A 12,869-nucleotide genomic window follows, 5' to 3' on the forward strand; every position below is an offset into this window, starting at 1 on the left:
CTACTCGAACTGGTCAGCTTTTAGTTCTTGGAATGTTTTTCCATCCATTTTATGCGCATTTTAAGATTTTTTTATAACTTGTTACTGCGCACTAAAAACAAAACTTTCAATCAGCACTAGGTATGGTTAGGACTCAGCATAAATTTTGTTTTTAGCCCAGAAGGAGAAATCAGCTCTATAAATAAGGTGCCCTTCAGATCAATGCACCAATCAATCTCTTAAAGATGCTCTTCATAAACAAGTTCAGTTTATTCTGAGGCACCTAAGGCTAAAGAAAGTGAAAGCAATGTGAAATATATGTGAGACACAATAGAACGGTTATCAAAAGCTAAGTTATGGCCTGAGGAACTTAAATATGATATTTGACAGAATTGTATGCATGAGCCCTGAGGAAACTATATGTAGGAGCGCCGAAACATGTGTCAGCTACAGATGATGTAACACAAAGCGCTGTTGACAAGAAGCTGAAATAATACACAGAAGTGGAAGAAGCAAAAAAGTGAAAAGTGGAGTAACTCTTGTCTTAAACACCCTTGCTATAGGTACGCCCCCCTTCATTATACAGAGACAGTACATCCGAGAACGTGTTCACAAGTAGGAACATGCCCTAGCCCTTACACAGGGAGTTCAGCCTTTCCCAAATCTTGGTGGATCGTAAGAGCCTACGGAGGGTGAGCCCTCCCACCAGCTCACCAGTCATTCCCTCGATGACTTCAAGTCTACTCACTGAGGAAGGTGAGCGAGCACCCTGGGCGTAGTTGGAAGCACAGACGTACCAAAGCCCCATAGAGTGTCAAACCACCTGGAACCTGTGTGATGACATGCAGTCTTACTAGGAATCAGTGTAATGGGGAAAGGTATGTGATCTGCATTATGAATTATACATGTTCCAGAGACAGTGGGTATGTAAAAGTAAATGTAGTGAGTCTCGGCAGGGACACTCAACTTCCTGTGATTCTGGGCAAATCACTTCATCTACCCGTGCCTAACAAAAATTAATGTGTTCGTTTGTAACGCGAGTGATGCTCATGTAATGCACCCTGATACCTTCAGGTCTAGTTCGCTCTATATAAAACTCACAAAATAAATTAAAAGTTGCTGCGTTACCTCACACTGTGATGGGGAGGCGTGCCATGGGCATTACGGTGGGTGTTCCCACGTAACACCCGTGGCATTTGACACATTCCAAGATTTATAATTTTCGGTAAACCTGGGAATGCATCAAAAGGCTACGTAGGGGAAGCGGAACAAGGAGAAATAACATTATTTCTCCTCATTTTTTCCTCTTTCTATGTGTGGTGCTTTCAGCAGCACACGTAGAAGGAGAAAATTGCCTCCATTGATTGTTTTTGTGCAGGAATGTGATCCTTCCTGCACAAAAACAATCATATCTACAGCGAAGAAGATGTGGCCTAACGGATAGAGCTGACAACCAGGTTAGAGTCTCGTTGTCGGCTCAGCATCCCGTGATTCTGGACAAATTACTTAATCTCCCCATACCTACAAAATAAAATAATGTGCCTTCTGTAATATAACTGGTGCTCATGTAGCCTCTCGAATACCTTTGGGTCGGGTTCACGCTATATATTTAATATTTCTTTTTTTCCTGCGCGTGGAAATAGACACGGAAGGTCGGAGTGCCTTGCCAACATGGTATATATCTTTAAATATTACCTGCACTAGAAACAAGATCCACTCAGAAGGAATCGTGATTTTCTGGACAGCCAAGATTTGCTGACTTTTTCTAGCTTCCATGGCCGAGCAATTAGCATGTAACGTATGATGTAAATCTCCGATAGGAGGCTGTCAATCATCCACTGCACTACTCTTGCTAGAATCACACTGCCCTGAAGAAGCCCATGTGTTGAGAGAAACACGTTGGCTGCGTATGTATTTCTGTCTTTGAGAAGAAAGAAAAGAAATAAAAGGAAAATCAAGCATAAACCGACTCATTGTTGTGTTATGTTATGTTATATGTGGATTTATAACGCGCTCCGATAGTCAAGACTGTCCTGGCGCGGGGACGAAACTGAATCAGAGTGGTAAAAGGAGTCAGCTGATCATGGATTTGAAAGAGGTGAGTTTTAAGCAGTTTTTTAAAATTGATCAGAGTGGGAGAGTGTCTGAGAGCGTCTGGCAGGGCGTTCCACATTTGAGCTCCCTTTACCGTCAGAGATTGTCCACCCAGGCGAACTCTTTTAAATCTGGGGACGACCACCTGCTTTCTGGAGGTAGATCGCAGCTGATGGGTCGAGAGGTAGAGAGTGAATCTTTTGGCTAGATAGGAAGGGCACGGTCCATTGAGGGCTTTATAAACGAGGACCAAAGTTTTAAAGCGCACTCTTTGGGCCACAGGAAGCCAGTGAAGCTCCTTCAACTGTTTGCAAACGCTGAGTCTCCTTGAGATGTTAAAAATGAGTCTCACCTCAGAAAGAAGTCTTCCGAGTCCTCACGGAGCTCAGGAAGAACAAGGAACAGCCCCCGGACTTTAGTCAGGAGGACTGTCAGAAGTTCCAGGATTTCTTCACCAACAAAGTTATTGATTTGGTCACTGAAATTACGGCAACCCCGCAAATTGACTGTCCACCGGTGGATATCCCAGCCATACCACCAATTACAATTCCGCTCTCTAATCTATCCTTGATTACAAAGGAGAGCTTAGTTTCCCTCTCGGGACGGGTCAAGTCCGGCTCTAGGGCGGATCCATGTCCACCTGAAGTCTTCAAACTCGCACTCCCGGGCATTGAGGACGACGTGCTGAGTCTCCTGAACCTCTCTCTACAAACTGGTCAAGTGCCATCTGCCTTCAAGGAAGCCCGTCTGATTCCCTTGCTAAAAAAACCGGGGGCAGACGCAAAATGCCTGAAGAACTTCAGACCAATTTCCCAGTTACCATTCCTGGCGAAGGTCCTGGAGCAGCATGTCCTTATCACCCTTTCAGAACATCTGGAAAGCAACACGCTGCTAGAGCCGAATCAAGCAGGCTTCCGTGCGAATCACAGCACGGAGCTGGTTATGTTGTCAATCGTAGACGAACTTAGGAACAGAGCGGACAAGAAAATCCCGGGGGCCCTGGTGCTGTTGGACCTCTCCGCGGCATTTGATACCGTGTGTCATGAACAACTACTGTCGCGGATGAGGGACTTCGGCATTCAGGGCATAGCACTGGCATGGTTCACATCCTTCCTTCAAGGGAGGGTGCAGAAAGTGCAATTAGGTGACATGCTCTCTACCGCAACCTCGATCACTTGCGGAGTCCCACAAGGGTCCGCTCTGTCACCCCTATTGTTCAACATATACCTACAGCCTTTGATTCGAATGCTTAATCAAATGGACTGTCAGGTATATAACTACGCAGACGACACCCAGATTATCATCCAGCTGGAGGATAGCCAGAATGCTTTTACCAGATTGCAAAATATCCTGAGAAGTACAGCTAACTGGATGTCCGGCAACTCCCTAAAAATCAATCCGGACAAAACCGAGGTGTTGCCGATTACCATCGTTGGCAACCCTTGGTGTGACCGTTTCTGGCCTGGGGAGTTGGGCACGCCTCCAGAACCGGCTGAGGTGGTTAAGAGCCTGGGCATCCAGGTGGACAGCAAGCTGTCCATGAAAAAGCAAGTCACAGCTGTGGTGGGCTGTTGCGTCGGCCTCCTTCGCCAACTCAGGAAAGTTTCCCCGCTGCTCTCTTTTTCCACCCTAAGGAGCGCGGTCTCTGCAATGATTTTGGCTAGGTTGGACTATGGCAATTCATTGTATATAGGCCTCCCACAGGGCCTTTTAAACAGAATGCAGACGGTCATGAACGATGCTGCCAGGCTCATTTTTAAGAAGTCGAGGAGTACCCAGGCATCCCCCCTCCTGCGGGAACTCCATTGGTTGCCAGTCAGGCAGAGGCTAATGTTCAAGGGGCTCTGCATTGTACACAAAGCGCTTCATGGCAGAGCACCCACCTATCTGAAATCTCGCCTGTCCCTTTACAAACCAGGGAGGGTGCTTAGATCTGCTGATTCCATATATTTGGTTCAGCCACGCTGTAGACTGACCACTGTGGGTGGGCGTGCTTTTTCACATACTTTGCCAGCTATGTGGAATAAACTACCACTGAAACTCCGCAATGAAAAGAAACTAATGCCCTTCCGCAAGCAATTAAAAACTGTGCTTTTCCAGCAAGCGTGGGGTGGCCGCTAAATTTTTAATTTGATGCATCTTTTTATTGTGTAGCTGATCCTAACAAAGCGCTTAGAGACCCCTGGGTTATAGTGCGCTATACAAGTCACAAGAAATAAAATTCTGGACTACCTGTAGCTTTCTGATCAGTTAGTCAGGTGCCCCTATATAAAGGGCGTTCGAGTAGTCCAGACGGGAGAGCACCAGAGCTCTGGCAACCGTTTCTTTGGCCATTTGAGGAAGAAGGGGAAAGAATTTACGAAGAGTGGTCAGGGTTCCAAAACACGTCCCCGCCAGTCGCGAGATCTGGTCGCGAAAACATAAGTCTGCTCCAAACCAGATACCCAGGTTCTTGGCTATCCCACTCTCTCCCGTTGGGCATGTTGATTCACTGGGCCAAATAGACTCCTTAAAGTCAGTGGGAAATTGGCCGTAGAGCAGAATTTCTGTTTTATCCTCGTTGCATTTGAGGCAGGCTCTAGCTAGCCAGGCAAATACAGAGGATAGGCATTGGCGTACTCCAGAGGTGCACAAGTTCTCCTTTTTCCAGGTGAAGAGAAGCTGGGTGTCGTCGGCGTAAGCCATAATCTTAGCACCCCAGTTCTCTGCCAGCCGGATCAGAGGAGTTAAATAAATGTTAAATAAAAGGAGACTTAAGGTCGACCCTTGGGGTACTCCAGTTTCTACCCTTCGATTAGAGGTGTGATAGGGAGGTAACCAAATCTGTTGGGTCCGGTCAGATAGGAAAGACCTGATCCATTCCAATGCCGTGCCCGAGATGCCAATGTCCTCCAGCCTAGATAGAAGCTGGAGGTGGGTCACCGTGTCGAACGCGGCAGAGAGGTCCAAAAGAATAAGGGCCGCTCTGCTGCCTCCGTAAAGGCATTCCTTGATGGCCTCTGCCATCTCCACCAATGCAGTTTCAGTACTGAAAGAGGTGCGGAAGCCTGATTGGGCCGGATGTAGAGCCTCAGAAGATTCCACGAATCTCTCAAGTTGCCGGAATGCAGCCTTCTCGCAAACTTTAGCAAGGGCTGGCAGGAGGGATATAGGCCTAAAAGAGTTCAGGTAGGCTTTGTGGTTTTAAAAGTGAACAGAATACAGCTAGTGAAACACACACAATTTTAAAAAAACAATCTTAGCGTACCGCCAGCTCCCGGCTTCCGCCTCAGGACTGGGAATCAAGTTTCTGTAGACGCTAGTAATTTCAGCGCCTTTTAACAGGGCGCGGGGCGTGGCCTCGAGGGGGCGTGGTCAGCGAGCACGCCGGCGCTAAACAAACAATTACCGCTGCAGCGATCAATCGGCTGAGTGGTATGTGGGCAGTGGATTTCCGCCCTAAAAAAGTTCAGGTGGGCTTTGTGGTTTTAAAAGTGAACAGAATACAGCTAGTGAAACACACACATTTTTAAAAAACAATCTTAGCGTACCGCCAGCTCCCGGCTTCCGCCTCAGGACTGGGAATCAAGTTTCAAAATTGCATACTTCAGCAACAAATTTAGATGAGACTTTGGGTTTTTCATTTGCCTCTCATTTTGTGTGTTTCTAAATGCTTCATGTATGACCATCTGGAAGCTGAACGTTTGAGGTTGGGCAATGTCAATGCAGTCTTGCATTTGTGATTACCTTAGGTGGTGCCGTGACTGAGTTCTCTAGCTGACAATACTTTTTCAGAAAAAAAAAACAACCTGCAAAACACGGACACCCTTGCACCATGGTTGGTGCAAGGATGCCTGTGACCATGGTTGATGCAAGAGTGTCTGTGACCATGGTTGGTGCAAGAGTGTCAATGACCATGGTTGGTGCAAGGGTGCCTGTGACCATGGTTGATGCAAGAGTGTGTGTGACCATGGTTGGTGCAAGAGTGTCTGTGACCATGGTTGGTGCAAGGGTGCCTGTGACCATGGTTGGTGCAAGAGTGCCTGTGACCATGGTTGGTGCAAGGGTGCCTGTGACCGTGGTTGGTGCAAGGATGCCTGTGACCATGGTTGATGCAAGAGTGTCTGTGACCATGGTTGGTGCAAGAGTGTCTGTGACCATGGTTGGTGCAAGGGTGCCTGTGACCATGGTTGGTGCAAGGGTGCTGTGACCATGGTTGATGCAAGGGTGCCTGTGACCATGGTTGGTGCAAGAGTGTCTGTGACCATGGTTGGTGCAAGAGTGTCTGTGACCATGATTGGTGCAAGGGTGCTGTGACCATGGTTGATGCAAGGGTGCCTGTGACCATGGTTGGTGCAAGAGTGTCTGTGACCATGGTTGGTGCAAGGGTGCCTGTGACCATGGTTGGTGCAAGGGTGCTGTGACCATGGTTGATGCAAGGGTGCCTTTGAACATGGTTGGTGCAAGGGTGCCTGTGACTATGGTTGGTGCAAGGGTGCATGTGACTATGGTTGATGCAAGGGTGCCTGTGACCATGGTTGGTGCAAGGATGCCTGTGACCATGGTTGGTTCAAGGGGGCCTGTGACCATGGTTGATGCAAGGGTGTCTGTGACCATGGTTGGTGCAAGGATGCCTGTGACCATGGTTGGTGCATTGGGGCCTGTGACCATGGTTGGTGCAAGGGTGCCAGTGACCATGGTTGGTGCAAGGGTGCCTGTGACCATGGTTGGTGCAAGGGGGCCTGTGTTGGCGCATGGCAGCCAATGGAGCTCCAGGGTGGGGAAAGAGGACAGGAATGTGCTGTATGTGACAGATACGGCGCATTCCTGTCCTTTCCTTTTGCTGTAGGGCAGTGCAGCAGGAAGGCTTGCAGCGCTGCCCTACAACAAAATATTGTAAATGAGGCCCAGAATGTATTGGTCGGGACATTTACAGTCTCCGCATGAGACTTCCGATCAGGCCCGGTTCTAGGGGTGGGCCGGGTGGGCCAGTCCCACCCAAACATGAGCCTGGCCCACCCAAACTTGAGCCTTGGCCCTCGCAGCGAGGGCTTGCAGGCGCGCAACGCCATAGCACTCAAAGGGCTTCAACCCCCGCCCCGTCGTGCGTGTCAGCCCGGCTGAGACAGCTTCGGGGCGCGCGCACACACACAGACAGTTTTTGAGATTATCGCAGCCGCACCCGAGTACTTCACAGGTCTTTAAAAGACCATTTACATGTTATCGAGGCTTTGTTTATTTTTTCACCCCTTCATCTCCACATGGCGAAAGGGACAAATCCTTTGTTTGACAAGGGTAACCTTTGCCTACTGTCCTGCTGCGTGGATATTTCTTTTTCTATGCAGTGCAGGAGAAAATAAGTTTGTTTATTCCTATTCACCTTTCCTGACCCCTGCAGATGCTTATCACATCAGGCTGTGACACAAAGTTTGACTAATGGAGTAGGTAAGAGAATGTGTTACTATTTGTTTTTCTTTTTAAAATCTGCACAGGCCCAGCAAGACACATACTTCGTGTGTGCTTCATATAAACAGTTTTTATGATTATCATGGCCGATGCAGGACAACAATAAGACAATAAAAAATGCCCAGATAACTCTGGTGATTAATAATCCTGCTGGGGGCAATCATTTGTCTGTTAGTAGTTTTTAAATGCAGATGAACAGTATTTTATGTGGAGAGCTCAGTGGGTTACTGCCTTTGTCACAGATATCATTGTGTTACTTGCAGTTCAGAAGTTATAATCCTAACATAGGACAGTGACCAATGAACTGTCATCAAAGAGCTGCATACAATCCTGAATGGTATAGTTAGAATTTCGCTTTTTTTCTTTTGTGATATAGTTAGAACTTCCTCAGTCTTTTATTATTCTAAAGTTTCTAAAATGAGTATGTTTGGGCAGGTATACATTTTTATCAGTAAAGCCAACCCCCAACCACTGGAGTACTCTCTAAATCCCGAATTTGTGCTTCTCCAGACCAAACCCTCTTAAAATATACTGCTCACCAGTATGGATGACATGTGATTCATACACCTTGTAATCCTCATTGGCTTATGTGACATTCCCTGTAGACTGATTTACATACTTGTATGATTCGTTGTCTCTGTATAATGTGTGCGTGGTGTAAAGTACTGACACACACTACACTGATATGAGTAGCGCTGTACAACAAATGAAATGCATATGAGAGAGGGGCTACGTAAAGATGAGGGGCACTGTTGGAGGGTGGCAGTGAGGGAATCCGAGGAGGAGGTCTATAGGGGGAGGGGCTATGGAGCGATGAGGGGCACTGCTGGAGGGTGGCACTGAGGGAATCCGAGGAAGAGATCATGAGGTGGAGGGGGGAGCTAGGGAGAGATGAGGGGCACTGCTGGAGGGTGGCAGTGAGGGAATCCCAGGAAGAGGCCATGGGGTGGAGGGGTGGAGGGGGGAGATAGGGAGAGATGAGGGGCACTGGTGTAGGGTGGTAGTGAGGGAGTCTCGGGAGTAGGTCATGAGGGGGAGGGGCTACGGAGAGATGAGGGGCACTAGTGGAGGGTGGCAGTGAGGGAATCCGAGGAGGTGGTCAATAGGGGGACCATGGAGGGATGAGGGGGCACTGTTGGGAAGTGGTTGTAAAGATTATTTACGGAGAAAGAGGTTATTGGTGCAGCACCAAAAAAGACTTTCGGATCAGCGCTAAAGCCGGCCCTGTCATGGCCTTTCTGTTTTTGTTTATTTAATTAGCAGTTGGGTCATAGGGGCCACTGTGGAACATACTTTAAAGTGTGTGCTAATTATATTTACTGCTATATTCAATGTTTTAAGTTTGAAGTGGATTTTACTAATGTTTTTACCGGGAAAAATGAAAGTGGAGCCTGATGGTGCCTGATATGGGGCTGGGGCCCAAGGTCAGCTGTGAGATAAGGTGCACTGGAGAGGAGTAGTGGATAATCAAGCCTGTAAGGGAGTGCGCTGCAGAGTCCGGGGTCAGGTGGAGGTAGTAATGAAGAGGGATTCTCCCTGAAGGCTCGCACAGAGGGAGCCTGTAAGGGAGTGCGCTGCAGAGTCCGGGGTCAGGTGGAGGTAGTAATGAAGAGGGATTCTCCCTGAAGGCTCGCACAGAGGGAGCCTGTAAGGGAGTGCGTTGCAGAGTCCGGGGTCAGGTGGAGGTAGTAATGAAAAGGGATTCTCCCTGAAGGCTCGCACAGAGGGAGCCTGTAAGGGAGTGCGTTGCAGAGTCCGGGGTCAGGTGGAGGTGGTAATGAAGAGGGATTCTCTCTGAAGACTCGCACAGAGGGAGCCTGTAAGGGAGTGCGTTGGAGAGTCCGGGGTCAGGTGGAGGTAGTAATGAAAAGGGATTCTCCCTGAAGGCTCGCACAGAGGGAGCCTGTAAGGGGGTGCGTTGCAGAGTCCGGGGTCAGGTGGAGGTGGTAATGAAGAGGGATTCTCTCTGAAGACTCGCACAGAGGGAGCCTGTAAGGGAGTGCGTTGCAGAGTCCGGGGTCAGGTGGAGGTAGTAATGAAGAGGGATTCTCCCTGAAGGCCCGCACAGAGGGAGTCTGTAAGGGAGTGCGTTGCAGAGTCCGGGGTCAGGTGGAGGTAGTCATGAAGAGGGATTCTCCCTGAAGGCCTGCACAGAGGGAGCCTGTAAGGGAGTGCGTTGGAGAGTCCGGGGTCAGGTGGAGGTGGTAATGAAAAGGGATTCTCCCTGAAGACTCGCACAGAGGGAGCCTGAGAAGTGTCACTTGCCTGATACTCCCACCTCAGAAACCTCCTCTTCCCATCAAAGGGACATTACATGGAAAAAACACTTTTTGAGAGTGATAATATTTAGAAAGAGATTTGGAAAAGAGTGCGTTTTACTGGGCCTTGTAAGACTAAGAAGAGATAAAGGAGGGCCCTGAAGCAGGCCTGCCCAGACATATATGCGATAAATCGAGCCCACAGTGGCCCACCCAAATGCACCCTTGGCCCACCCAAATAAAAATTCCTGGAGCCGGGCCTGCTTCCGCTACAGGCTTCAGACACGGAGAGTGACGTCAGGGGTTCGAAGATGGACAGGACTCAGGTGTTTTCCTCTTTCTGCAAACATGCGGCAGCGCATGCGCTCAGACTCAGCAAATAATGGCAGGGGCCCAAGTCACTATCAGAAGAAAGTGCAGATCTAAGACATTAGCTATTATTCATTGTGCCCATCGCAGCCCTGGCTCTGACTGTGAGCACGACAAACGACACACATGTCAATATATACGGGGCACACATGACACCCGGCTCAGCAGGGCAGTGTGTGTAAAATGTGAAACACTTCCCCGCTGTAACCCATGCTAGAGTTAGCCGTGTGTCCTACAGCTGCTGGAGTTCCGAGAAGATGTGGCCGAACACAGCCGTCGACTATGAGCCTGGGGAACCAGGTTTGGATCTCAGCGTCTGTTCACCATCCTGTGATTCTAGGCAAATCACTTGATCTTCCCGTTCCCAGAAAAACAAAAGAATAAAACAAAACTGACCGTATATAATGTAAGGTAGGAGAGGGGGTTAGAAGGGTATGAGCTGTGTCTAAGAGGGTGGGGGAAGGAGGGGCTGTCCCACGATAACTCTCGTAAGGAGCTACTTACAAATATCGCTTTGTCTTTTCTTATCTTTCGGCAGTCTATCTTGCTTGTAATTATTATACGCTACCAGATATTTTTTATTTTTTTTTTTAATTTCTTTATTAGATAGAGATCACGGGTACAAAAGGGAAAAAAAAAAAATGAAGAAATAAAAAGAAAAAGAAAACATAACCCAACATTCCATTAGTTATACAATGCAGGTTCAATTCAGTAAATTTGAATTACAATAATATTCGGCAGATTACAGTTGTGAGACGGCTGATATATCTAATATCCAAAAGAAAAGGAAGTAATTCCATTATATCGTCCATTGCAGAGAAAAAGAAAACAGTTAGTTAATAAAAGACACCAAATAACTCAAGACCATCCTACTTGTCCATATATGTACATACAGCACCCCAAATTAACTGTCCCAAAGCCATTTTCCGCTTCCCCTTAACACTATATAGGTTATATTCAATATTATACGTAAACAAGAAGCGAGTTCTCCACATCTCAAATGGGGGGGCTTCACTTTGTAACCACACTGAGGCAATACAAATCCTTAACACTGCGGCTGCCATAAATATCAGGTACCTGACTTCCTTACCAGAGTCTGTACGTACTCCATCTACATCTATACCCAGTAAGATCTCACTGATTGACACTTGTATAGTGACACCTAGAATCTCGGATAAGAACCCATTTATATATCTGAGCACTTCCGATAGTTTAACACAAGTGGCAAAGATATGTACTACATCAGCGTGTAAAGTATTACACCTAAAACACTTTCCATCAGGATCTCCTCCCCACTTTGCGATTTTATCGGGCGTTCGATAAAGATAGAACAGAGTCTTATAGTGTTGTGCCTTAAGATTAGCCGACATAAATAGACGGCACGCCAGTTCAATCGATAGTTCCAACGGTATTTCAGAGCACTCCAGTCTTTCTTCCCACCTCATACGATGAGTTTCCAGGTCGTTAGGCATTGTCTCGATAATTATATTATATAATACTCCTATACGGGAACACTTTTTATTTGCCTCAATAAGGGGGTTAGACACAATCACAGTTTTCAATTTAGCAAGATACTCACGCAACTGTAAATACTTAAAAAAATGCGCAGTGGGTAACAGGTATTGTTTCTTCAATTGGGAGAAAGATTTTAGCCCATCTGGTGTATAAACATCCCCCACTTTTGTTAAGCCTCTTAAACGCCAGTTAACTACTATATAATCCCAACATATATTGGGATGCAATACCGATGCAATTAAAGGGGTATAGAAAGACACATTTTGAATATTATATAGCTTCCTTATTACTTTCCAAACCTTATATGCGGCAGCTATCACCTTAAACCTTGTACGTTTGTAGTAGTTCCAGTCTATGTTAATAAAAAGACAGTTCTTAGCATCAGTCCCTAGAAGCAAAGAGTATATAGAAGGTTGTAGTGCATACTCCACCGGTCCCTGGCCAATTCATAAAATATTCATTCGCTGCAACATACAAACATAATAATACAAAAGGAAATCAGGGACTGCCCAACCACCCACTGCTCTAGGCAGCATCATATATTTCTTAGCCCGTCGCTCTTTCCCCTGAGACCACATAAATCTCATACATATTGCTTGCAATTGTGAAATACGTACAGAACTAATCTCTAATGGTAGACATCTATAAAGATACAACACCTTAGGTAATACCATCATTTTCAAAATATTACATCTGCCGACAAGAGTCAAATGTAAACATTCAAACTGGTCCAATTGTTTACGAACCCCCTGCATCAGCTTCTGCCAGTTGGCCTCAACCGTAGCCAAAGCCCCAGCACAAATCTGTACTCCCAAATAAGAAACCTCTTCTAAGACTCGTGGATCGGCAAAAGACTTGATATTTATACACAGTATTTGAGTCTTGGCAGCATTTAATTTATATCCCGATACCGATCCATATCTCTTTGCAAGCTTTTCGATTTCATTCATAGCCATAGACGGTCTTGGTGAGAGCACAGCGACATCATCAGCATACGCCAATACACGGTACTGCTGTGTTTGTATCCTAACTGGAGGTACCCTACTGCTCAGCTCAATCATTCTTAAAAAAGGATCTATATACAAAGCAAACAGTAGTGGAGAGCATGGACATCCCTGCCTAGTTCCTCGTTGTATTAATACCGGAGCGGATTGATGACCCATTACATTAATCCGTGCACTAGGTTGTTGATAAAGTACCTGTATTGAT

Source organism: Triturus cristatus, chromosome 10, assembly GCF_964204655.1.
Source record: "Triturus cristatus chromosome 10, aTriCri1.1, whole genome shotgun sequence".
In the NCBI taxonomy this organism is placed as follows: Eukaryota; Metazoa; Chordata; class Amphibia; order Caudata; family Salamandridae; genus Triturus; species Triturus cristatus.